The sequence below is a fragment of the Henckelia pumila genome, chromosome 1 (genome assembly GCF_033568475.1).
Source record: "Henckelia pumila isolate YLH828 chromosome 1, ASM3356847v2, whole genome shotgun sequence".
In the NCBI taxonomy this organism is placed as follows: Eukaryota; Viridiplantae; Streptophyta; class Magnoliopsida; order Lamiales; family Gesneriaceae; genus Henckelia; species Henckelia pumila.
The window spans coordinates 22,703,278-22,731,070 of NC_133120.1; positions in this window are offsets into that span (position 1 = coordinate 22,703,278).

Here is a 27,793-nt window from a genome sequence, read left to right on the forward strand (position 1 = left end):
GTCATGTAGTATCAATCTCCCGAGGGTAATCCTCCTTTGTCAAGTTCTAAAGCACAACCGGCTCCCAGAACTCTTACAATCATCCCTAGTGTCTACATTCCATTATGACAGAACTGAAAGTCATCTTATTACCATTGTATCATTTACTGATAAAAATTTATTGCGGCTCATACCTAGCCTCCGAATATTGATCAAGTTATGCTGTAGCGACCCAACCCGGATCCACTACCTAATCAGAGTTAAGAGCATAATTAAGCATGCATTAAAATAAATCACTGCGGAAGACTTAAATAAAAGCAAACCGGCAGAATACAACCGGTTAAACAAATTCGATTATACAACCCAATCAAACTCCAAGCTCCTGGTGCTCAATCCTACACCTACACCTGCCCCGTCGAATGGGGTGTCCAGATACACAGAAAAGACTGGACGTGAGATCTAAGCTCAATACGAAAGCAATGATATATAAAATATATGCAACACATAACTGTATTTAAAACGAGAGTAAAACAGTACTCAGAGGCTCCATGAATATACAGGGCAATATCGGGTAGCAAGTCCGTGGTGCCTCTCCTATATTCACCTATCAACTATAGCATATACTCCACCGTCGTGGTTGCTCCTAGTGATAGAAAAACCAAGGGCTGAGTGTCTCCAGACACGAATCCTCAGGAAGTAACGCCTCACTGACAGAAACTGTCAATGACTCACATCATACCAGATGCAGTCAACCGTAAAAACATGCAAGTGCTAAAGCCGTAAAACATGGTAAAACAAGTAGCACATACTCATTCAACACATACAATATATATCATGCTGGCTATCTCAGTCAGTACTTACGTAACTTACTACAGGCAGTCCTAGCAGTCCCACTCTAGGTTCCCAGCCTATCATCAACTCTACAATGCAAATATCCATGCATCATTAATTAAGCTCTAAAAGCCTTAACTAAGCTATTGAATACTCCTAAATATTTTAAGGAGACCATAGCTATACCTGCGTCCATCGTCAGCCCTCTGATGGAGACTATCCTCCAACTAGGGGCACACCCCTGCTGCAGCTCCACAGCCTCGAGCATGGCTCCACTACACGAGCACTGCTCCGCTACTATGTCAGACACTGTCTGATTATACTAGAATATTTTACCTACTCCAACTCTAAAATAAAAGTACCCAAAGCCCTAAAATAGATCCACGTGGGCGAAGGAGAGGAAGTTGGTGCGAGTTTCAAATGAGCTCCTCGGCTCTCTATATATAAGCGAGGGTTCAATTCGTCCGTTCACGCCTTCGGAGCGTCCGAACTGCTTCGGGCCGTCCGATCGTCTCATCGGATTGTCCGATCTCCGCCACGTGTCAATCCAATCGCATGCAACCATGCACCTGTCCCGAACACTGTTTGGATGGTCCGAACTGCCTCTTCGGATCGTCCGAAGTCACCCCTTTGACATCACCGATGACATAATATTTCAGGACAGCTAGCTGGGCTATTCTTAGAAATCGTCCGAACGATCTTCGGATCGTCCGAAGCCTTCAGAGCCTCCGAAGCCTGGCTCCGTCCATGTTCGGAGCGTCCGAACCCTTCGAACCTTAACCACCATTTCCGAGTGTCCTGAATCCATTTATGGACTCCATTAATCCATTTGGAATTTCCTTAATGGTGTTTTACTTAATCTAAGCATGATTAAATGATTAATTACGCATTAGTCGTTAATTTCGGATACGGGTCCTTACATTCTCCCCCCCTTAAAAGATTTCATCCTCGAAATCTTGGATAACCCTCGAGAACGTACTAAAAACCCTTGCCTGAGTGTCTGGTCAAAATAGCTTCCGACAAACTCAGACTCTTGTCAAATTCCCTGTAAGCATCCATTAATGCTGCACCGCATTAATATCCTCCCAACTGAAGATTACTGCGCTTCTGGTTGACATTCAAACTTCCTCGGCACTAATGTATCACAACACTGATACGTCTTCCATACTAACCACGATCTCACTGCCCACGAAGGATACAAACACCCACTTGATCGAGATCATCATCTCAAGTAAAATCTTAAACTGACGAAGACCAAGTCATAACCTGACTGGTTTATGACATTCATTGAATCACTAACCGAAACTCGATCTAACCATCTAATGGTTCCAAAAGTTTTCAGTGCTCAACACCTCTAGTCAGGAAACACTAATCCCAACATTGTGTTGACACAACAAAACCCGAATTTCTTCTCAAGAGAATCTTGTTGACCCAAAGCTATACTCCAACATAACTGCTTAACGTGAATCCAAACTGGTCATCCATCCCATGCTCCACCGAAGCAAACGAGCTTCCCAAGCAATTACTGGGAACTCAGACCATCCAGTCTAGTACCAATCATAGTTCATGTTTCTTAGTATAACTCAACACTGTGCCCTGATGAAAACTATCATCGCTCACCAATAATGACATTAAGTCATCTTCTAACCATCGGCCTGCGAAGTCACGCATACATTGCAATAGAAGTTATCACACCTCTGATGATCTACATCATCTTGACTATAGGTTATTCACCCATGAATTCAATCGATAGACATCCTCCTGATTGTTATACATACTTGCAATCACTGTGCACACATCAATACTAAGGCAAGCTCCTACCAATCTGCTCGACTGGGACATTCCATAGTGCACAAACATATTGAAATGCTTCCTATTCCGTCTCGACACCCGACAGTTACATGCGTCTGATATTACTCAACTCGGAGTCTCTGGTGATACCATCATCGCTCGTCCCAACTTCCCAAGGTTGAACATAAAGATCCTGGAAACTAAATTCCAACGGATCCTCCAGAGTCAATCATTCCTTTTTGCTGAAGGCATCAGCCTTAGCGCTGAAAAGACTAATTCATCTATTCCCTAGTCGCTCCGGGGAAAACCCTTATGCTCGAAGTAACTTGTCACCCAAAATGTCTCTGATTGTCGTTCATTGCTAAAACGCAATTTCTTTGACAAACAGTCTGCATGGATGTGCTTAACTGACTCGAGAGAACAAATTTGATTCATCACGATCTTGCGAAATCTTGGATCCCAAAGGCAAACCACGTTGGCTACTAAGTCAATTCTTGACTATCTCAGTCACTTCAGAGATATCGCATATCACTCGCTGAAAGATTAGTGACACCACCTGCTGGATCTCGAGAACTAGATCCCAGCTAATGTCACATCTCACGATTATCCACTGATGTTCATACGAGTACACAATTCTCATTGGATCTCAAACACAACGGTATACTAAGACATCATCACAAGAACACTGTACTGGGAACTACCAATTTACTTGCTTGTTCTCCTGTCAAGTTAATACCTAAATTGACATACAAGTCAATTGAAATCTTCCGGTATATTCGTCTCTAGCAAACCTATAGACTCCAAAGCATCACCTGCTCCGAGACTGTACCAAGTACTCATCTCCTAAGCACTAAGCGACAAAATACTATCACAAGTATTGTCGATTGCTATATCCAAATCATCACTGATTGGATTTACCCTATCGATCTCGTCGAACTACTGATGCTCGCACTTGTCCGATAAAACAATCGCTGATCATCTAAACCTACGTGGCTCAATCAATAACCATGACCCAGCTGCCACGAAGAACTATTTCCAAACACTTGGAATACTCAGTTCGCTCTGGTTTCAACACACCCATAATTGATAATCCATACAATAGCTATTAGTAGCCTATCGACACAATCTCGTGCCTTACTACTGACAGCTGCCTTGTACACTGAACTTAATCAACCTAACTCTAACAGAGTTAGCCAATAACCACTAGTAGTCATTAGCACAAATCCTGTGCCACCTTAGCACTACCAATCGTTGTCTTGTTCACCCAAGGCAAACATCAAGATAAACTAAGCTCATTTCCATCCCATGGAAAATCCTACGCTCAATTTCTAAAAATATCAGACAGTACTTAGCGCAAACACTGGACTCACTATCCTTGCCTCGTTCATTCAGGATGAACATCACGATTCGTCAAATTCACAATCATAACTAACGAATCTCCAAGATTCTTACAATCTCCGAACACTCTCAAATCATATTCCTTGTTAAGACTGTACAACAATTTAAGACTAAGGTAGCTTACCACGATAACCCACCTGGAAAATCACCAAGGTTTCACGGTCATAGGCCACGCTTCCCTCACATCTCAAATAGTCCTGTACAATCCTCAGCATCTGATATAATCCAATACTGATGAAGCCAATCATCAAGGAGTAGTCCTCGTATTCTAGTTGAAGTCTTAAAGCAGCATCCCATCCAAGTTTTTGGATGATTCCTATCACAGGGAAACTCTTACCACAACAATGATGACAACCTCTAGTCATCGCTGGTAGAAATCCTTCTTCCTACTAGATTCTCACGTCTAACAGTAACTCAAAGGTTAAAACCTATCTGCTCAGAGTACACACTTGTCAAGGAAATCCCTCCATGACTGGTTCCCATAGCAGAACACTCAAACTATATCTCTGGCACACCAGACGATATCGAACCATCGATATCAAACCGGATATCTTAATCCAAGGTCATACCCTATCGTGACTGCTACCAAATCCCTAGACTGAGTAGCCTTCACACCGCCAATCCTGAAGCACAAAGGCTCCCAGGTAACGCTGGCATAGGTCGTGCCCCATCACGTCTAGTCATGGTCAAAGCCCACAACTCTCGGCAAATACTGGACCTGGCATCTCGATGAAAATCCATCATCACAAGTCTCAACCTAATGAAGGTCAAACAGCTTACTGTTCTAAGAAAACAACCTAGAATAAAGCCCAATGTTCTAAACCAAACAATATTCCTATGCCTCTAGATGAGTCCACTCATTGCTGGCACTATCTTAGTCCACTGACTAACTAGGTCAATCCTAGGAAAATGCCTAGACTAACCGCAAGTCAAACAGTCACAATCAACCCACTCAAATCCAATGAGCTGCAATAATTGAACACTAATCAATTAACCCCAATTCAAACTTCCGCACAATCATGCAAAATTCACGAATTGCTGGATAAATAATACATGTATCACTTATTTCAAGTTATGTACAATTCTCTTTATTACAATCTCATGTAATACATACAGTATTCAAAATACAATGAAATGTACAATCGAACTTGAAATGATACAACCAAAGTATGATGATTCATTACAACTGAAATACTGTTTACAAATTTCATCAATACAGTATTTAAATCATCGTACTAGTCTTCGTTTCTTAAGCATGAAGCTTCTAATCAACACACGCATCGATAAAAGCATACTCCCGACCAAGTTTCTCTAACTGTCCTGCTACAAAGAACTCCGGAGAAATGGCACGTGATAGCTAATGAGCTATGCTCTGCATCAGTGCATGTCAGTCGACCACTTCTACTCACGATCTACCGTCAGCTTTCTTCTTGTAACCAAATCATGCTTTTGAACATGAAGTTTCCCGTGTGCCTACCGAACGCATCGGTACAAGCATACCGGCAAAACTATGTTCCGCATGAGTTTAATGACCTTACGCTCGAAACCTGTCATGCCTTAGGCATTCGAGGCATTCCCTGCTAAAGGTCTATCTGACAATCTCTCCAACTACAACGGGAGAATCTTCAGAGTAGTTTCATCATGGTAATGACTGTACAGATGCAAGCATCAAGTAAGTCCCCACCAATCCTCTGCCACTGCCTCTGGCATCCGGTACTCGATCCAAAACTAGGATCCACATGAGTAGAAATCTCGAACGCTCGGACACGATCCATTACTCCTGTCCGTACTTGCTGGTATCCCATAAGCCAAATCATCATAATTCCTGCCGATGATGATAATCTTCGGGTAATCATCGCATCATCACCTCTTCGAAGGTCTCATCAATCCTATAAGGATAACCTAAAGTATCATTACTATATCCCAAGTCTCTTGCATGCATGCGCTCTGATACCAATAAATGTAGCGACCCAACCCGGATCCACTACCTAATCAGAGTTAAGAGCATAATTAAGCATGCATTAAAATAAATCACTGCGGAAGACTTAAATAAAAGCAGACCAGCAAAATACAACCGGTTAAACAAATTCGATTATACAACTCAATCGAATGAATGAGCCTAAAGGGCAAAACCTACAACTAATCCTGCTATCTTCACTGTTCACTGGCTACTCCAAGATCCTGGTGCTCAATCCTGCACCTACACCTGCCCCGTCGAATGGGGTGTCCAGATACATAGAAAAGACTGGACGTAAGCTCTAAGCTCAATACAAAAGAAATGATATATAAAATATATGCAACACATAAGTGTATTTAAAACGAGAGTAAAACAGTACTCAGAGGCGCCATGAATATACAGGGCAATATCGGGTAGCAAGTCCGTGGTGCCGCTCCTATATTCACCTATCAACTATAGCATCTACTCCACCGTCGTGGTTGCTCCTAGTGATAGCAAAACCAGGGGCTGAGTGTCCCCAGACACGAATCCGCAGGAAGTAACGCCTCACTGACAGAAACTGTCAATGACTCACATCATACCAGATGCAGTCAACCGTAAAAACATGCATGTGCTAAAGCCGTAAAACATGGTAAAACAAGTAGAACATACTCATGCAACACATACAATATATATCATGATGGCTATCTCAGTCAGTACTTATGTACCTTACTACAGGCAGTCCTAGCAGTCCCACTCTAGGTTCCCAGCCTATCATCAACTCTACAATGCAAATATCCATGCATCATTAATTAAGCTCTAAAAGCCTTAACTAAGCTATTGAATACTCCTACATATTTTAAGGAGACCATAGCTATACCTGCGTCCGTCTTCAGCACTCTGATGGAGACTATCCTACAACCAGGGGCACACCCCTGCTGTAGCTCCACAGCCTCAAGCACGGCTCCACTACACGAGCACTGCTTCGCTACTATGTCAGACACTGTTTGATTATACTAGAATATTTTCCCTACTCCAACTCTAAAATAAGAGTACCCAAAGCCCTAAAATAGAGCCACATGGGCGAAGGAAAGGAAGTTGGTGCGAGTCTCAAATGAACTCCTCGGCTCTCTATATATAAGCGAGGGTTCGGGTCATCCGTTCACGCCTTTGGAGTGTCCGAACTGATTCGGGCCATCCGATCATCTTATCGGATTGTCCGATCTCAGCCATGTGTCAATCCAATTGCATGCAACCATGCACCTGTCCCGAACACTGTTCGGATGGTCCGAACTGCCTCTTCGGATCGTCCGAAGTCACCCCTATGACATCACCGATGACATAATATTTCAAGACAGCTGGTTGGGCTACTCTTCGGATCGTCCGAACGATCTTCGGATCGTCCGAAGCCTTCAGAGCCTTCGAAGCCTGGCTCCGTCCATGTTCGGATCCTCCGAACTCAGGTTCGGAGCGTCCAAACCCTTCGAACCTTACCCACCATTTTCGAGTGTCCTGAATCCATTTGTGGACTCCATTAATCCATTTGAAATTTCATAATCATGTTTTACTTAATCTAAACATGATTATATGATTAATTACGCATTAATCGTTAATTTCGGATACGGGTCACTACATATGCCAACCGCCCTCGGTTCCTGATTCAAACTGAAATCTAATACTATCGATCACCATACTCTAGACTTAGAGTTCCTTTGATCAATTAACGAGATTACTATTCCCCAAGAAGCTGGAATCACAAAAATTTTATACCAAAGATTTATCTTTCCTACTTCTGATAAAGTGAGACTGTGAGACCTCGGTTCTAAACAATTAATCTCGGATTTAACAAACATTTAGCATACAAGATCCCAGACTAAAAGTAATACTTAATTTTTTTTAAAGGGGAGTGCGCTCGGTCTGCTAAAAACTGCAGACCGGGCGCCTCCAAAATCTCAGCCCTACTGTTCTACTCGACAGGGGCTGCGCTCGGTCTGCTAAAAATAGCAGATCGAGCGCGCCCAAAATAGCAGACTTGCTGTCATGCTCGGAAGGGGGGCGCTCGGTCTGCTAAAAATTGCAGACCATTCGCACCCTGCACCAGAACAACAAAAACAGAATCAACTAGCCAACTCAATACAAAAGCCATTCAATACATTCAAATCATAATCATGCATTACAATCACCGTTTCTCCAAATAATACATGAGATTCTAGAGTCTATCAGTTGCTCAGAAAGATAGAACATGCAACAACAACATTCAACTAGAAAGCTCGCATAATCAATACAACATAACAACAATGTTCGATATCTAAACATGTTCCAACATAACTAGGTAGACATGCTGACACGACTTCTAAACTGAGTCCCACTACTAACTCTCCCTCTTGATGCTAACCAGGTCTTCGCTGACTTGATCTTGCCCCTCCTGTTGCCAAGTACACAAACAAAACAAAGCAACAGCCGGATAACTCCGGTGAGAATGATATTCCCAGTAAAAGCAACATGACAAGCAATAAATGTAATATAACAACAACAGCTTTCAAGACAACATAATAAAATCCAAACGAATGATATGCATGTCTTTAAAAATAGGGATATCAACTCTGATAAACAAGGGGTTCTTGCTCTGCTTTTGGGATCCCAAGAATGCGATCACGTAACAACTCACCGACTCTCCCAATCGAGGTGGTGTCACGTATCCCAATCCCCTAGACTTTGGTGCGACTATAAGGAGTATGCTGACACTAGGTAAACCTCTACACCCAGGCCACTCACAGTTTAGCCCCCAAAACGTCTAAACAAAAAGGACTGTTCTGCCCGCTAAAATCAAAGGTTTGGCTCAAGATGAATGCATAAGAAACATAAAGCATTAAGCCACATAATAAAAACTCAATCAACCACAAAATACAAGTTCCACATGCTAGAACAAGTATTGATGCAAGTATGTGATTTTAAGGGAAACTCGAGAACCAACTGTCCCGAGTATGCTATCCCGCTAACGATGACTGCTTGTACCTTTCAATGCAAGTAGCTCCAACTATGGATAAGCTACAACAAAAGGTTATATAAAAATCTATACAACCTAAACAACAACAACTGTTCAAGGTAATCTCTTTACCGTTCTTCGTCCAACTATTTGACGATCGAATGCTGCTAACACAGGCTCGACAACTCCAAACGAATCTGTACGGAGGCAAAGAAGATCAACAATGACGATCAACTCACAAGCCAAAGTTTAACAACTCAAAACGGTTCAAAATCTCTAAAACTCAAGGCATAACAGCTATAAACTGAACAAACCGAAAACACAAACAGTAGTTCAATATCGATATCAACGCACATCAATGCTAAGACAACAATAACAAAGCAATTCCAACACATCTCAAAACCTCATTTCCGAAAATAGGCTTCCAAAAATCATAACAATTCCGAACGTCGCTCTATTTCAAAACCGACAGAGAATAAATGATCAGAACTCCGCCAAGAACAACATACTCGAAACTCAATCGATTCTAAAAACATCCGAAAATAGAATGTATCAAATCGTAGAAAAACTTATGGTATAACGAAGCTCTCGCTGCAGTGATCGCTAATCTGCCTTCAGAAATAAATTCCAACGGACGGATCGAGCTTGGACTGAAATTCCAAAGCTTGAAAAGGGGTGGGAGGCGTTAACAATGGAGGAGGAATGGCCAAGGTAGGTGATGGAGTGAATAGAATGGTCAACCAAGACAAGATAATATATTAAACTCCAATTTTGCACTTTAGTCCCTGAAATTTTCAAAATTTGCAAAATAGACCCTGATCAAAATCAAGTTGGCTCTTGAACTCTGTAATCTCAAATTAAATCAAATAAACTCATTTAAGATAAAATCGGGGAGTTACTGTGACGTCTAAAATCCAATCTACTAAATCGCGTGATTTAATTTAATAAAAATTGGGATTATTTTTTTAGTTTAATTGATTTAAATTTTTTATGTGAATTATGTGTTAATAAATATTTTTAATATTTATTCAAATGATTTTATTGTGCAATTTAAATTGCTTTAAATATTTTAAAGGTTTAAGCTTGCATATTTAAACGATTTTAATTGATTATTTTATTCATTTAAATGATTTTAACTGTTTAGCTTATTTATTTAAATAATTTTGATTACCCACCTTATTTATTTTAAATAACTTAAGTTTAGCGTTTAGTTATTTAAATTTTTTAAATGTCTAGCATATTTATTTTAAATGCTTTTAACTGTTCAAGTCATTTTAAATGTTTTTATTCCGTTTGTGTATTTATTTAAATTACTTTTAAACGTTCGTATAGTTTTTTTAAATTATTTTAATCGCTCTGTTTATTATTTAAAAATCTTATTTATCGTCGCGACATCAAAATACTTAAAGTGTTGATTTTAATTCCTAAGTTAGTGCTTAAATTTCTTCAGATTTTATATGTTTAATTATTAAGTTAATTATTTTTGAGATTCTTGAGTTTAGTGACTTTCAGTTCCGGTATGCGGCGATGGTGTATTTTGGCGGTAAATTCCAAGATTTTTATTTTAAAAGTTTTAAGTTGAGAGAAATAAAGAAAATATTTGAAAGTTGAATTTAGGATTTTTCGGGTGTCAAAAATCACTTTTATCGCATTTTTGAGCAAATTCTTTAACTTTTTCAAAAGTTAGAATTTTCTTAAACTCGGACTAGTAAAACCCAATTTAATATTTTAATTTGAGATTTTCAAACTTGGGTATTTTAAAAGTGCAAATTAATTTAGAGCCCTAAAGTTGCTAAAGTGAGTAGCACCTTTTAAATCACACTCACACCCAGCTATGCATACATACACCTATACATACACACACATACATACTTAAACTTAAAATATAACTCAAGTATAACCCTTGCCCCCAAATAAAACCTTTCTCACGCCTCTCTTCCTCTCTCTCGTTTCTCACTAGCCGATCCATCGGCTTCCCCTTTCTCCAGTTTTTCTCCCCGCCACCGCCGCCGCCGCCGCCGCTCTCCTCCAACGCCGCCATCGCCGGGAAGTCGCCTTCGAAGTTCAAGCTAGCTGTTGGACGAGATTCAACTTGTGTTCATTCCTTTTCTTTGGGTTTTTGGTCTAGTGAGGCAAGTATAAGCTTTCCTTGGGCTCTCAATAAAGCTATCTATGTTCTTGTGTTTATGGTTCCATTAATTTTTGAAATGCTAGAAATTCCAGCATGTTAGTTTCTATTTTTACCTATTTTTCAGCATGTTAATATGTTATTTTCGAAAATTGATGTATGCATTAAGTTTAAGGGGTTATATGGTGATTGTGATTGGAAAGTTGAGGTGTTTTGTTAGCATATGTGATTTTCAAAAAAAAATCAGAAGTTAATGCCCTATAAATTTCGAATTTTTGCATGATGTTGGGGCTGTAATTGAAGGTGGTGTAAGCATTTTGTTGTTTGGCAATTGGTTTCATTGATTGTACAAAGATTGAAGGCTTTTTGGTGCATAATCTTGTTATTTTTGAATTGTGGAGTTGAAGTGGGCTGCCTAGGTTTTTGTGTTGGGTCCTAAGAGAGGTTAATAAGTGTGTTGGTGGTTTGGAATTGTTGGAACACGGTCGTCAGATCAATCAAAATTGATACCCGGTGCAGCGGAAGTTTTAAAATTTTATATGGAACGATTCCATATCATGGGTATCAAAACTTTACGATTAAATTGTGCGTGTAAAAATTAAATAACAATTAAATTTTTACCTTGAATCTCGAAACGAGATTATGGACACCAACAGATAACTCTGCTCTTGTTGTATATCCCAGGAACTGATGGACGAACAATTCTTCAATCAGGTCCACGAACAGAATTCGAATCCCTCTGATAGATTGCACTAGAAAATCTATCAGAAGTTTCTACGAAGAGAATTAAAGAATTTGATCCGTTAAACCAGACTTCAAATTCGAAATTCACAGACTGGATTTCAGAGAGAAAAACACAGAGAGGGGGGCGGCCACTCTAGGTCTCAAAACCCTAGTGTTCGAAAATTATGAGACTTGTGTCTAATTTCTGCACTGTAATAACTTATTTATAATGTGGGCTGCTAACAGCTTAGGGCCCATTAGTCATAAGTTAAAGCTTGACAAGCAAAGCCTGCATATTCAGAAATTAATATAAAATTCATCGTGACTCATATTGATAAACCAATTTCACCAATGTGCACAGAAACCATTTCTGCATTTTTTAAAGTCAAGATAAATTTTCTGAATCCGAATTCAGTGATTTCCAAAAATGTCCATCCCTATGTCATTTTAGGAAATCTTACTCTTCTACTCTGATATAAGAATTCCTACTTCTTTGTTCATTAAATTTAACTCTTTAAATTTAACTATCTCAACGGGAATTAGAAATCCATTACTTGTGTGACCCTCAATTTCGCCCCATGATTCCCTAGGTATCACTGATAGTGCCTGCAAGAACCAATAGATTTTGGTTAGCGTACAGTACGGTCCCTTCATCCATATATCCCGATCGAATCAACAACTATTGGTAAATCGAGAGTCGTTCGAGATTCGATAACTATGCAATGCATCTTGAAGATCAAATAGTGACATCGCATGTGCTACTAAGAAACCATTTCTTAAAACACATCATGTACTCTGGCCAGAGATTCGTCACACTAATATCTCCTCAGATTGCATAGGATATCCATACGCGCAAGTATGTGGTGAATCCTTGACAACAAAGCATCGACTCCTATATGTGTCGTAACTGTACCCAATCCCGACACCTGATGACCCCAATAGAGTTGGTAAACGAGTCAAAATACAGTACTAGCATATAGAGTCTCAATGATGTTTCAAGTAGTAAGGACTAATGGTGTACAACCAAAACCGCGGACTTTATCCACTCGATAAGTGATAACCACTTGGAAAGTCCGGATAGGGTAGTTCGATCATTCATCATATGAATATCCATTTGCATGCTTTGAACATCTCTATGTTCCATACCAATGAAACGTGGTACTCGGCATCGCAAATGCTAGTCTCAATCTCGAGCGATCCTTATCCTTATTAACGGACGGCTCAATCGACTAGGAACTTTTTAGAATATACAGTGACTATAAGATGTGTTTCATGATAACCATCCCCATGTGCCACCACATCTTACATACACTATAGTATATTCAAGGTCTTCATCTAAACATCTTATTATGTCACAACATAATAATATGATAAAAGATAAAGTAAATGCCATTATAAAAGTGTAAATTATATTAAACAAAAGATTGTTTATACATAGAGTCATAAAAGCCCTTAGCCACAAGTTGGCTCACCGGGCACCCACTCTTTCAATCTCCCACTTGCCCTAAAGCCAACTAGTCATACTACGTAGTCCCATTGCTTCGCGATGTTTGTCAAATAATGGTCCTGGCAAAGGCTTAGTAAGTGGATCATCGATATTGTCTGCAGAGGCCACTCTCTTGATAGTGATGTCTCCTCTTTCCACGATCTCCCGGATGATGTGGTATTTCCTCAGTACGTGTTTGGATCTTTGATGAGACCTTGGTTCCTTTGCCTGAGCAACGGCACCCGTGTTGTCACAGTAGACCGGGACTGGACCAACAGCTTCAGGAATAACGCCCAACTCTTGGACGAAATTCCTCATCCAAATGGCCTCTTTAGCAGCAGCTGATGCCGCAATGTATTCTGCCTCAGTGGTGGAATCCGCTGTGGTGTCCTGCTTGGAACTCTTCCAAGAGACAGCACCGCCATTGAGCATGAACACAAATCCAGAGGTTGACTTCGAGTCATCCACGTCACTTTGGAAGCTAGAGTCGGTATAGCCTTCCAATTTCAGTTCTCTTCCTCCATAAACCATGAATACATTCTTAGTTCTTCTCAAGTACTTAAGAATATCCTTCATGGCTTTCCAATGCATTTGACCAGGATTGGCTTGATATCTGCTCGTGACACTCAGAGCAAATGCCACATCCGGTCTAGTGGATATCATCCCATACATGATACTCCCTATGGCTGACGCATATGGTATGTGTGTCATTTTCTCTATCTCTTCGTCAGTCTTGGGACACATAGACTTGGATAGAGAGACTCCATGACACATAGGTAGATGTCCTCTCTTGGACTCATCCATTGAAAACCTTTTCAATATAGTGTCGATGTAGGTAGCTTGAGTAAGTCCTATCATTCTCTTAGATCTATCTCTATAGATCTGTATCCCTAGAATATAGGACGCCTCACCCAAATCCTTCATCGAGAATCTACCTGATAACCATATCTTTGTTGACTGCAACATCCCTACATCATTCCCAATGAGTAAGATGTCATCAACATAAAGTACTAAGAATGTCACAGCATCCTTAACTACTTTCTTGTACACGCACGGTTCCTCCGGGTTCTTGATGAAACCAAAATCCTTTATTGTTTCATCAAATTTCTGGTTCCAACTTCTTGATGCTTGTTTGAGACCATAGATCGATCTCTGAAGCTTGCATACCTTATGCTCGCTTCCCATGGATGTGAATCCCTCGGGCTGCATCATATAGATTTCTTCCTTAATGTTTCCATTAAGAAATGCAGTCTTCACATCCATTTGCCATATCTCATAGTCATACCATGCTGCTATGGCAATAAGAATTCTTATGGACTTGAACATTGCGACTGGTGAAAAAGTTTCATCATAGTCAACTCCTTGTCTTTGAGTATAACCTTTTGCCACCAATCGTGCCTTGTAGGTCAGTACCTTTCCATCAGGCCCAAGTTTTCTCTTATAGATCCATTTACACTCTATTGGAACAATTCCATCGGGAGGATCTACTAAAGTCCAAACTTGATTTGTATGCATCGAATCTATTTCCAACTGCATAGCTTCAAGCCATAAATTCGAATCTGCATCAGAAATTGCTTCCTTGAAGTTTCTTGGATCACATCCAATGTCGGGTTCACCTTGATCCCCTTCAAGAAGAAAATCATATCTAATAGGAGGCCTAGAAGTCCTCTCGGATCTTCTAGTAATAGGCGTGTCAATCAATGGTTCCTGAGGTGTAGGATCATTATTTTGTATCTTGGGTTCTTCTCGAATTTCTTTGAGTTCCATCATCTTGCCTTTCTTATCCAATAAGAACTCCTTCTCCAAGAAGGTGGCATTCCTTGAAACAAACACTTTTGTTTCAGTAGGATGATAGAAATAATATCCGATTGAATTCTTCGGATACCCTACAAAATAACATAAGGTGGATCGACTATCCAACTTATCTCCCACTGTCTGCTTCACGTAAGCAGGACATCCCCAAATCCTCAAGTACGAATACTTAGGAGCTTTGTCATTCCATAACTCGTATGGTGTTTTGTTCACTGCTTTAGTGTGAACGTTGTTCAACAAGAATACCACCGTTTCAAGAGCATAGCCCCAAAACGAAGGTGGGAGCTCAGTGAAGCTCATCATGGATCGAACCATGTCCAACAAAGTTCGATTGCAACGCTCCGAAACACCATTAAGCTGAGGTGTCATAGGAGAAGTCCACTGAGAGAGAATCTCATTCTCTTTTAGATAGCTCAAAAACTCGGTACTCAAGTATTCTCCACCTCGATCCGATCGAAGTGCTTTAATCCTCTTACCTAGTTTGTTTTCTACTTCAGCCTTGAATTCTTTGAACTTTTGAAATGATTCAGACTTATATTTCATCAAATATAAGTACCCATAACTAGAATAATCATCAGTAAAGGTAATGAAGTAGGTGTGACCAAATTTTGTACCAATACTAAATGGTCCGCAAACATCCGTATGGATAAAATCCAATAGATTTTGACTACGCTCAGGTTTTCCTTTGAAAGGAGATTTAGTCATTTTTCCTTTCAGGAAGGACTCACAAGTAGGTAGAGAGTTAATATCAGACATATCAAACATGCCCTCTCCAACTAGCTTGTTCATCCTCCTTGAGGAAATATGACCTAGCCTAGCATGCCAAAGGATTGCCGGGTTTTGACTATCGATTTTTCTTTTGTTCGTTGTTACCGGTTTATCAACATAATTTATTGGAACGTATTTTAATTTTAAGTTATATAGATCGTTTTCAAGTTGTCCATTTCCAATCAAACATTCATTCTTGTAAATATTGCAAATCTCATTCACAAAATTGCAAGAAAAACCATCTCTATCAAGCATAGAAACAGAAATAATATTTTTAATCAAGTCTGGAACAAATAAAACATCTCTCAAAAGTAACTTAAAATCGTTCTGCAAAATTAAATAAACGTCTCCCACAGCTTTGGCTTCAACTCTAGAACCATTTCCGAGCCTCAGCTGGGTCTCACCCATTTTAAGCTTGCGACTTCTTGTCATCACCTGCAAATCATTGCAAATGTGAGATCCACATCCGGTATCCAATACCCAAGAAGTAGTATTAAGTGAAACATTTATTTCAATATAAAACATACTCTTCGCAGTTCGCAACTGCTCTAGATATTCCTTGCAGTTACGTTTCCAATGACCGGGAAATCTATATGATGCAGCCCGAGGGATTCACATCTGTTCTCTTCGTGAAGAAGAAGGATGGGTCGATGCGGCTGTGCATTGACTATCGGCAGCTGAATCGAGTGAATGTGAAGAACAAGTATCCGTTGCCTCGTGTTGATGACTTGTTTGACCAGCTGCAGGGCACATCAATTTACTCCAAGATTGACTTGAGATCTGGGTATCATCAGTTGAGAGTCCGTGATCAGGACGTAGCCAAGACTGCATTCCGTACTCGCTACGGGCATTACGAGTTCCTAGTGATGCCATTTGGATTGACTAATGCGCCGGCTATATTCATGGATCTGATGAACCGTGTCTTTAGGGAGTATTTGGACAAGTTTGTCGTGGTCTTTCCTTAATGTTTCCATTAAGAAATGCAGTCTTCACATCCATTTGCCATATCTCATAGTCATACCAAGCTGCTATGGCAATAAGGATTCTTATGGACTTGAACATTGAGACTGGTGAAAAGGTTTCATCATAGTCAACTCCTTGTCTTTGAGTATAACCTTTTGCTACCAATCGTGCCTTGTAGGTCAGTACCTTACCATAAGGCCCAAGTTTTCTCTTGTAGATCCATTTACACCCTATTGGAACAATTCCATCGGGAGGATCTACTAAAGACCAAACTTGATTTGTATGTGTGAGACCTCGGTTCTAAATAACTAATCTCGGATTAGACAACGATTAAGCAAACAAGATCCAATACTAAAAGCAAGAATTTTTTTTTTTTTTTAAAAGAGGGCTACGCTCGGGCGTGCAAAAACTGCCGCTCGAGCGCGACCTAAACTCCAGCGATGCTGGATTACTCGAACAGGGGTGCGCTTGGGCTGCTAAAAACTGCAGCTCGGGCCCCCCCCCCCCCCCCCCCCCTGCAGTAGAAACAGAACAGAGCAGAAAAGCTTGGCAACTCAAACTAAAAGTTATTCCATACATCAAACTCAAATTCATGCATTAAAAACATAACTTCTCCCGTTATTACATGAAATGCTAGTGTTGATCAACTATGCACCAGTCTATAACATGCAACATAAGACTCGCATAATCGATACAACATAGTTCGATTACAAACTCGACTTCTACAACAACAAGGCCTCACTCTATCAACTCTTCCACCTAGCCATGCGATCTCTGACTCGATCCTGCCCCACCTGTTGCCAAGTACACATACAAACAAAGAAAACAGCCGGATAATCCGGTGAGAATTGATATTCCCAATAAAAGAGACTGACATGCAATCAAATAAACATATCAAGACATGTATGAACTCGTTCCTCATATAATCAATTAATCCAATCAGGTATTGAATATAAAATGATATGCATGTCTTTAAACTTCTGGATTATCAAACTCAGATAATCAAATGAAATTATTCTATTCTTTCTTTCTTTCTTTGGTTTGGGATCCCGAGGTTAAAAACATCCACAATCACACCGACTCTCCTTTCGAGGTGGACATGGCATGCTTTAATCCCCTAGACTCAAGAGCATTATAGTGAGCTACTCGACAAGGTAGTAAATCGCCTACCAAGCTACTCAACTACAATCCCTAGATCGTCTAATTCAAATTGAATAAATCAAGGCTCAATATGAATGCATATGTAATCTCATGCACTCAATATAAATTCAATCATATAATCAATAAGCAATCTAATCATGCAATATGTGATTTCTTCTAGGACACTCGAATCAATCCCGACTCGAGTTAATCGTCCTATTTCATTCCAAAGTCATCTTATACCTCTTCTTTGTCTTTCCCAACACTTCAATCTGAAAAAAACAATTCTTCAATCAATATTAACTCAAGTCAAACAACCAAGTTCATCAATCGATATAGGAGGACGTCGATACTATACCAGCTTAACTCTTCCGAACTTGTCAAAAGCTGCGACTCTAGCAACTTCAAGGACTCCCAATCAATCTATCAGAAGAATTCACAGATCAAAATAGATATCAAAACTCAATCAAAACTCAATACGATCAAAATATCGAAACGATATCCAAAACTCAAACTAACGGCATAACGGCTATAAATTGACCAATACGGAAATGCAGACATCAAAACAACAGCTCAACATACTATTCCAATCCTCAAACATCAAACTCAACACAAAATCAACACATCTCAAAATCATCATTTTCAAAAATGACAAGAAAATTCATAACAATTCCATTCGTCGTTAGATCTTCGAACCGTCTTAGATATACGATCACTGCTAACTCATAGTCATACTCTCCGAATATAAACAAATTCTGTCAACATCAATAAATTCAAACTTCTCAGAATTAAGATAAACTTACTTCCAAACGGAGCACTCGTCGCTGTGATCGCAGATATCAACTCAGAATTCAATTCTATCGGACGGATTGAGCTAGAATTGAAATCACAAAAGCTTGGAAAAGCTTTGGGCGCCTTCCATGGATAGAACTCGGTTTGGGGAAGATGAAGGAATGATTAAAAGAGACTAAGTCAAAGTAGATAATATAACAAACTCACTTTTTGCGTTTTAGACCCTGAAATTACCAAAAATTGCAAAATAGTCCCTGATCAATAAAATGTCGGCTCTCGAATTCTGAAATCACTAATTATCTCAAATAACATCAATTAAGATAAAAACAGGGCGTTGCAATTCTCCCCCTCTAAGAAAAGATTTTGTCCTCGGAATCATCGATATCAACTCATACGAAGATAATTAAGAATTCAAGAACAGAATTAAGTACTCACATCAGATGAATAAATCAGGAAATCTCTGTCTCATGTCAGATTCTATATCCCAAGTCGCTTCTTCGACTCCGTGATGACTCCACTGAACTTTCACCAAAGGTATCGATTTGGTTTGAGCTGTTTCTCCTTTCTGTCAAGGATCTGAATCGTAATGGAAAACTGGCGTTCAGATCAATCACGATTGATACCCGGTGCAGCGGAAGTTTAAAAATTTTATTATGGAACAATTCCATAGTGTAGGTATCAACCGTTTAACGATTAAATTATTAGTGTGTGTAAAATTAAATAACAATTATTAAATTTTACCTTCAATCTCGAAGCGAGATTATTGGACACCACACAGATTTCTCTGCGCTTCTTGTATCTCCCTGGAACTGATGAACAAGCTTTCCTTCAATCAGGTCCACGAATAGAGGTTTAATCCCTCTGATAGATTGCACTAGAAAATCTATCAGAAGTTTTCTACGAAGAGAATAAACGAATTTGATTCGCTATTCCAGACTGCAATTCAAAATCACAGACCGGAATTTCTCACGCAGAGAAGGGAGGGGGCGGCCGAATTTGAGAGAGAGGAGGCTAGGGTTTTCGAAAAACCTGTCTCAAATTATGACCTGTTGTGTGTAATTTCTGTACTGTAATAACTTATTTATAATGCAGGCCACTAACACCTTAGGGCCATTAGTCATAAGTTGAGGCCCGACAAGCAAAGCCCGCATGTTCAGAAATTAATATAAAATTCATCGTGACTCCGATTGATAAACCGATTTTACCAATGTGCACAGAAACCATTTCTGCACATTTTAAAGTCAAGATAAATTTTCCTGAATCCGAATTCAGTGATTTCCAAAAATGTACATCCCTATGTCATTTTAGGAAATCCTACTCCCTTACTCTTATTTAAGAAGTCCAACTTCTTTATTCATTAAATTTAACTCTTTAAATTTAACTATCTCAACGGGGATTAAAAACTCCATTACACTGTGTGACCCTCAATGGTTCAGGGATACAGCTAGCCGTGGGCTCACAACTCCTTGTGACTCGGAACAACGATTTCCGACTTGCCCAACGAATCATGGTAAAGCGCCTAGCAACATCGCCCCATGATTCCCTAGGTATCACTGATAGTGCCTACAAGAACCAGTAGATTTTGGTTAGCGTACAGTACGGTCCCTTCATCCAAATATCCCGATCGAATCAACAACCATTGGTATATCGAGAGTCGCTCAAGATTCGATAACTATGCAATACATCTTGAAGATCAAATTAGTGACATCGCATGTGCTACTAAGAAACCATTTCTTAAATCACATCAAGTACTCTGGCCAGAGATTCGTCACACTAATATCTCCTCAGATCGCATAGGATATCCACACTCGCAAGTATGTGGTGAATCCTTGACAACAATGCATCGACTCCTATATGTGTTGTAACTGTACCCAATCCCGACACCTGATGACCCCCATAGAGTCGGTAAACGAGTCAAAGCACAGTACTAGCATATAGAGTCTCCATGATGTTTCAAGTAGTAAGGACTAATGGTGTACAACCAAAACCGCGGACTTTATCCACTCGATAAGTGATAACCACTTGGAAAGTCCGGATAGGGTAGTTCGATTATTCATCCTATGAATATCCATTTGCATGCTTCGAACATCTCCATGTTCCCTACCAATGAAACGTGGTACTCCGCATCGCAAATGCTAGTCTCAAACTCGAGCAATCCTTATCCTTATTATCGGACGGCTCAATCGACTAGGAACAGTTTAGAATATACAGTGACTATAAGATGTATTTCATGATAGACATCCCCATGTTCTACCACATCTTACATACACTATAGTATATTCAAGGTCTTTATCAAAACAACAATAGTATATCACAATATAACAATATGAAGAAAGATAAAGTCATTGCCATTAATAAAAGTGTAAATTACATTAAACAAAAGATCGTTTGTACAAAGAGTCATCAAAGCCCATAGCCACAAGTTGGCTCACTGGGCACCCACTCTTTCAATCTCCCACTTGCCCTATAGCCAACTAGTCATACTACGTAGACCCATTGCTTCGCGATGTTTGTCAAACAATGGTCCTGGCAAGGGCTTAGTAAGCGGATCAGCGATATTGTCTGCAGAGGCCACTCGTTCGACAGTGATGTCTCCTCTTTCCACAATCTCCCGGATGATGTGGTATTTCCTCAGTACGTGTTTGGATCTTTGATGAGACCTTGGTTCCTTTGCTTGAGCAACGGCACCCGTGTTGTCACAGTACACCGGGACTGGACCAACAAATTCAGGAATGACGCCCAACTCTTGGACGAACTTCCTCATCCAAACGGCCTCTTTAGCAGCAGCTGATGCTGCAATGTATTCAGCTTCAGTGGTGGAATCCGCTGTGGTGTCCTGCTTGGAACTCTTCCAAGAGACAGCACCGCCATTGAGCATGAACACAAATCCAGAGGTTGACTTCGAGTCATCCACGTCACTTTGGAAGCTAGAGTCGGTATAGCCTTCCAATTTCAGATCTCGTCCTCCATATACCATGAACATATTCTTAGTCCTTCGTAAGTACTTAAGAATGTCCTTCACGGCTTTCCAATGCATTTGACCAGGATTAGCCTGATATCTGCTCGTGACACTCAGAGCAAATGCTACATCCGGTCTGGTAGATATCATCCCATACATGATACTACCTATAGCTGACGCATATGGTACATGTGTCATATTCTCTATCTCTGCATCAGTCTTGGGACACATAGACTTGGATAAAGAAACTCCATGACATATGGGTAGATGTCCTCTCTTGGACCCATCCATTGAAAACCGTTTCAATATGGTGTCGATGTAGGTTGATTGAGTGAGTCCTATCATTCTCTTAGATCTATCTCTATAGATCTGTATCCCAAGAATGTAGGATGCCTCATCCAAATCCTTCATCGAGAATCTACCTGATAACCATATCTTTGTTGACTGCAACATCCCTACATCATTCCCAATGAGTAGGATGTCATCAACATAAAGTACTAAGAATTTCACAGCATCCTTAACTACTTTCTTGTACACGCACGGTTCCTCCGGGTTCTTGATGAAACCAAAATCTTTTATTGTTTCATCAAATTTCTGGTTCCAACTTCTTGATGCTTGTTTTAGACCATAAATTGATCTCTGAAGCTTGCATACCTTATGCTCGCTTCCCATGGATGTGAAACCCTCTGGCTGCTTCATATAGATTTCTTCCTTAATGTCTCCATTAAGAAAAGCAGTCTTCACATCCATTTGCCATATCTCATAGTCATACCATGCAGCTATGGCAATAAGGATTCTTATGGACTTGAACATTGCAACTGGTGAAAAGGTTTCATCATAGTCAACTCCTTGTCTTTGAGTGTAACCTTTCGCCACCAATCGCGCCTTGTAGGTCAATACCTTACCATCAGGCCCAAGCTTTCTCTTGTAGATCCATTTACACGCTATTGGAACAATTCCATCAGGAGGATCTACTAAAGACCAAACTTGGTTTGTATGCATTGAATCCAATTCAGACTGCATAGCTTCAAGCCATAAATTTGAATCCGCATCAGAAATTGCTTCCTTGAAGTTTCTTGGATCACATCCAATGTCGGGTTCATCTTGATCCCCTTCAAGAAGAAGACCATATCGAACAGGAGGTCTAGAAGTCCTCTCGGATCTTCTAGTTTCAGGCGTGTCTAGTAATGGTTCCTGAGGCGTAGGATCGTTATTTTGTATTTCGGGTTCTTCTCGAACTTCTTTGAGTTCCATCATCTCGCCTTTCTTATCCAATAAGAACTCCTTCTCCAAGAAGGTGGCATTCCTAGAAACAAACACTTTTGTTTCAGCAGGATAATAGAAATAATATCCGATTGAATTCTTCGGATACCCTACAAAATAACATAAGCTGGATCGACTATCCAACTTATCTCCCACTGTCCGCTTCACGTAAGCAGGACATCCCCAAATCCTCAAGTACGAATACTTAGGAGTTTTGCCATTCCATAACTCGTATGGTGTTTTGTCCACTGCTTTAGTGTGGACGTTGTTCAACAACAATACCGCCGTTTCAAGCGCATAGCCCCAAAACGAAGGTGGAAGTTCAGTGAAGCTCATCATGGATCGAACCATGTCCAACAAAGTTCGATTACGACGCTCTGATACACCATTAAGCTGTGGTGTCATAGGAGGAGTCCACTGAGAGAGAATCCCATTCTCTTTTAGATAGTCCAAAAAATCGGTACTTAAGTATTCTCCACCTCGATCCGATCGAAGTGCTTTAATACTTTTACCTAGCTTATTTTCTACTTCAGCCTTGAATTCATTGAACTTTTCAAATGTTTCATACTTATATTTCATTAAATATAAATACCCATACCTTGAATAATCATCAGTAAAGGTAATGAAGTAGGTGTGGCCATGTTGAGTCCCAACTCTAAATGGACCACAAACATCTGTATGGATCAAATCCAACAGATTTTGACTACGCTTTTCCTTTTGTTTGTTGTCGCCGGTTTATCAACATAATTTATTGGAACGTCTTTTAGTTTTAAGTTGTATAGATCGTTTTCAAGTTGTCCATTTCCAATCAAACATTCATTCTTGTAAATATTGCAAATCCCATTCACAAAATTGCAAGAATAACTATCTCTATCAAGCATAGAAACAGAAATAATGTTTTTAATCAAATCTGGAACAAATAAAACATCTCTCAAAAAACTTAAAATTGTTCTGCAAAAATGTCTCCTATAGCTTTGGATTTATCTCTGGAACCATTCCCGAGCCTTGACTGGGTCTCACCCATCCTTAGCCTATTACTTCTTGTCATCATTTGCAACTCATTGCAAATATGAGATCTACATCTGGTATCCAATACCCAAGAAGTAGTATTAAGAAAAACATTTTAATGTAAAACATACCCTTTGCAGTTCGCAACTTCTTGAGGTATTCCTTGCAGTTACGTTTCCAATGACCGGGTTTCTTGCAGTGATGGCAAACTTGTTTAGACTTGTCCAATTTTTCATGTAACATTTGGCCTTGAGATCATGGTCCAACCATTTCTCTAGTTCGGCCAACCTTTCGGCAGTTACATCAGCCGGGGCTATTTTCGGAGAAGCCTTTTCTAACACTTTAGAAAATCTTTTCCGAACTTAGGACAATCTTAACTTATGGAATCATTCTGTATTGTTTGCGCCAATAAGTTTGTTTTGTTGGAGAATAGAAACATGTGGATTACTGAGATGAAACAGACAATTATCGATGATTGTTTAAGCAATTTACTAAGACATAAAATAGGCGAAATTTATTCTATGAATCTCACTCCCACTATTTTAACGATTTCACTACCCTCTAGTGAAAACGGGAAACTGTTTTCCTTAGTGAGAACATGGAGTCCAATTGACAAACTTATGGTCCCGAATAATATCAGCCAACCATAATTCTCAAAAGGTAGAGCCCAATTGCTTCCAAAGCAACCCCCATGTATTTACCTCATGTCCAATAAGGGCCCAATAATATGACGCCGTTTATAGTGACATGTCAAGATGACCCATCAATATTAAGTTGTGATGGACGGTCGCCATGTGGATCCCCCAATAATATGAGCCGATCCCATGGGAGTTCCACCCAACTTACAACATGTGTCGATCCAATGTACAGCTTTCCGACGGACGGGCCTCCCCAATAATATGAGCCGGACCGTATCCGCGGGTAGCATCACATACATTGACCGTTGATGGAAGGTAGGATCATTTAAACAAATTTAAATTTCCTTTATTTATCTTGATATCAATTTTAAATCATATTTAAAATGAGGGATTTTTAATTATGAAAATTTGTCTCATCATTTTTCAATTTATTGTATGCTTGCCGGATTCATACAATTATGTCTAAAACATGCATACAATCATAATATCATATATTATATATAGGATGATCGATTCCATTTCTAATTGACTCGTGGTTGCCAATCACGAGTCTTAGTCCAATACTAGGTAATATGCAGTATGCAATGCAATCCTATTACATTAGCTTCCAATTTACATTTCTTCGTCTTTATTGTCTGCTGGGCCCACCATCTTCAAATCTTGATCTCCCACTAAATCTAATGTATTTACAATAAATAGCAATGACAAGTAGGGGATACATTTTAGGGGTGGGAACGGGCCATAAACCAAGCCCACTTTTATTACATATGACATTCATATTGGGCCATAAACCAGGCCCATTAATAAAACCAACAACAATAAAACAAATGTAAATTCCTAACATACACCTACAAAATTGGTCATGGCAATCGATCATCCTTATCCAATAACATTTAATTCAAAATTAATTTATTGGATATCATGCATATGGCAATTTAAATTTAAACAGGATAAAATCATATTTTACATATAAAATCATATTTTACCTTTTATTAAATAAAATCATATTTTATCTACAGAATCTAATTTTATAGATAAAATCATATTTTACTTAATATATACATAAGATCAAATCTTATCATCAATTGTACCAAATATAATTGATTTCAAAATTCAATTTAAGGATAAAATATTAAAATTTTCCAAAAATTCAAATTTATCCAAAATCAATTTTAAAATTTTCGGACTCGAACAATTCGATCCGATGCCTCGTGAACCAATCAAAAACAATTTTTGACCGGACCAAAAATCAAATTTTAACACATTAAAATTAATTTAAATAAAAAATAATAATTTTTCCCGCGGGCCGCCCGAGATACTCCCGGGCCGGCCCGCACCCGTGGGCGCGGGCCGGGGCAGCCCGGCTGCCCCTTTAGGGCAGCGACAATCGCTGCCCTGGCGGCGCCGAGCGCTGCCCTGCGCTGCGCTGGGCAGCGCCGAGCGCTGCCCTGGCGGCGACGTGCGCCGCCATGGGCGGCGGTGTGCGCCCCCTTTGGGCAGCGCCGTGCGCCGCCCGGGGCAGCGACCGTCGCTGCCCCACCGGGCAGCGATCCAATCGCTGCCCGGGATTTGCCCGAAAAAAAAAAAAAATTTTATTTAAAATATTTATTTTGTTTTAAAAAACCAAGACTCAAAAATTTTTGTACAATCGATTAATTTAATCGTTTGATCTGAGCAACCTGGCTCTGATACCACTAATGGAAAACTGGCGTTCAGATCAATCACGATTGATACCCGGTGCAGCGAAAGTTTAAAAATTTTATTATGAAACAATTCCATAGTGTGGGTATCAACCGTTTAACGATTAAATTATTAGTGTGTGTAAAATTAAATAACAATTATTAAATTTTACCTTCAATCTCGGAGCGAGATTATTGGACACCACACAGATTTCTCTGCGCTTCTTTTATCTCCCTGGAACTGATGAACAAGCTTTCCTTCAATCAGGTCCACGAATAGAGGTTTAATCCCTCTGATAGATTGCACTAGAAAATCTATCAGAAGTTTTCTACGAAGAGAATAAACGAATTTGATTCGCTATTCCAGACTGCAATTCAAAATCACAGACCGGAATTTCTCACGCAGAGAAGGGAGGGGGCGGCCGAATTTGAGAGAGAGGAGGCTAGGGTTTTCGAAAAACCTGTCTCAAATTATGACCTGTTGTGTGTAATTTCTGTACTGTAATAACTTATTTATAATGCAGGCCACTAACACCTTAGGGCCCATTAGTCATAAGTTGAGGCCCGACAAGCAAAGCCCGCATGTTCAGAAATTAATATAAAATTCATCGTGACTCCGATTGATAAACCGATTTTACCAATGTGCACAGAAACCATTTTTGCACATTTTAAAGTCAAGATAAATTTTCCTGAATCCGAATTCAGTGATTTCCAAAAATGTACATCCCTATGTCATTTTAGGAAATCCTACTCCCTTACTCTTATTTAAGAAGTCCAACTTCTTTATTCATTAAATTTAACTCTTTAAATTTAACTATCTCAACGGGGATTAAAAACTCCATTACACTGTGTGACCCTCAATGGTTCAGGGATACAGCTAGCCGTGGGCTCACAACTCCTTGTGACTCGGAACAACGATTTCCGACTTGCCCAACGAATCATGGTAAAGCGCCTAGCAACATCGCCCCATGATTCCCTAGGTATCACTGATAGTGCCTACAAGAACCAGTAGATTTTGGTTAGCGTACAGTACGGTCCCTTCATCCAAATATCCCGATCGAATCAACAACCATTGGTATATCGAGAGTCGCTCAAGATTCGATAACTATGCAATTCTTGAAGATCAAATTAGTGACATCGCATGTGCTACTAAGAAACCATTTCTTAAATCACATCAAGTACTCTGGCCAGAGATTCGTCACACTAATATCTCCTCAGATCGCATAGGATATCCACACTCGCAAGTATGTGGTGAATCCTTGACAACAATGCATCGACTCCTATATGTGTTGTAACTGTACCAAATCCCGACACCTGATGACCCCCATAGAGTCGGTAAACGAGTCAAAGCACAGTACTAGCATATAGAGTCTCCATGATGTTTCAAGTAGTAAGGACTAATGGTGTACAACCAAAACCGCGGACTTTATCCACTCGATAAGTGATAACCACTTGGAAAGTCCGGATAGGGTAGTTCGATTATTCATCCTATGAATATCCATTTGCATGCTTC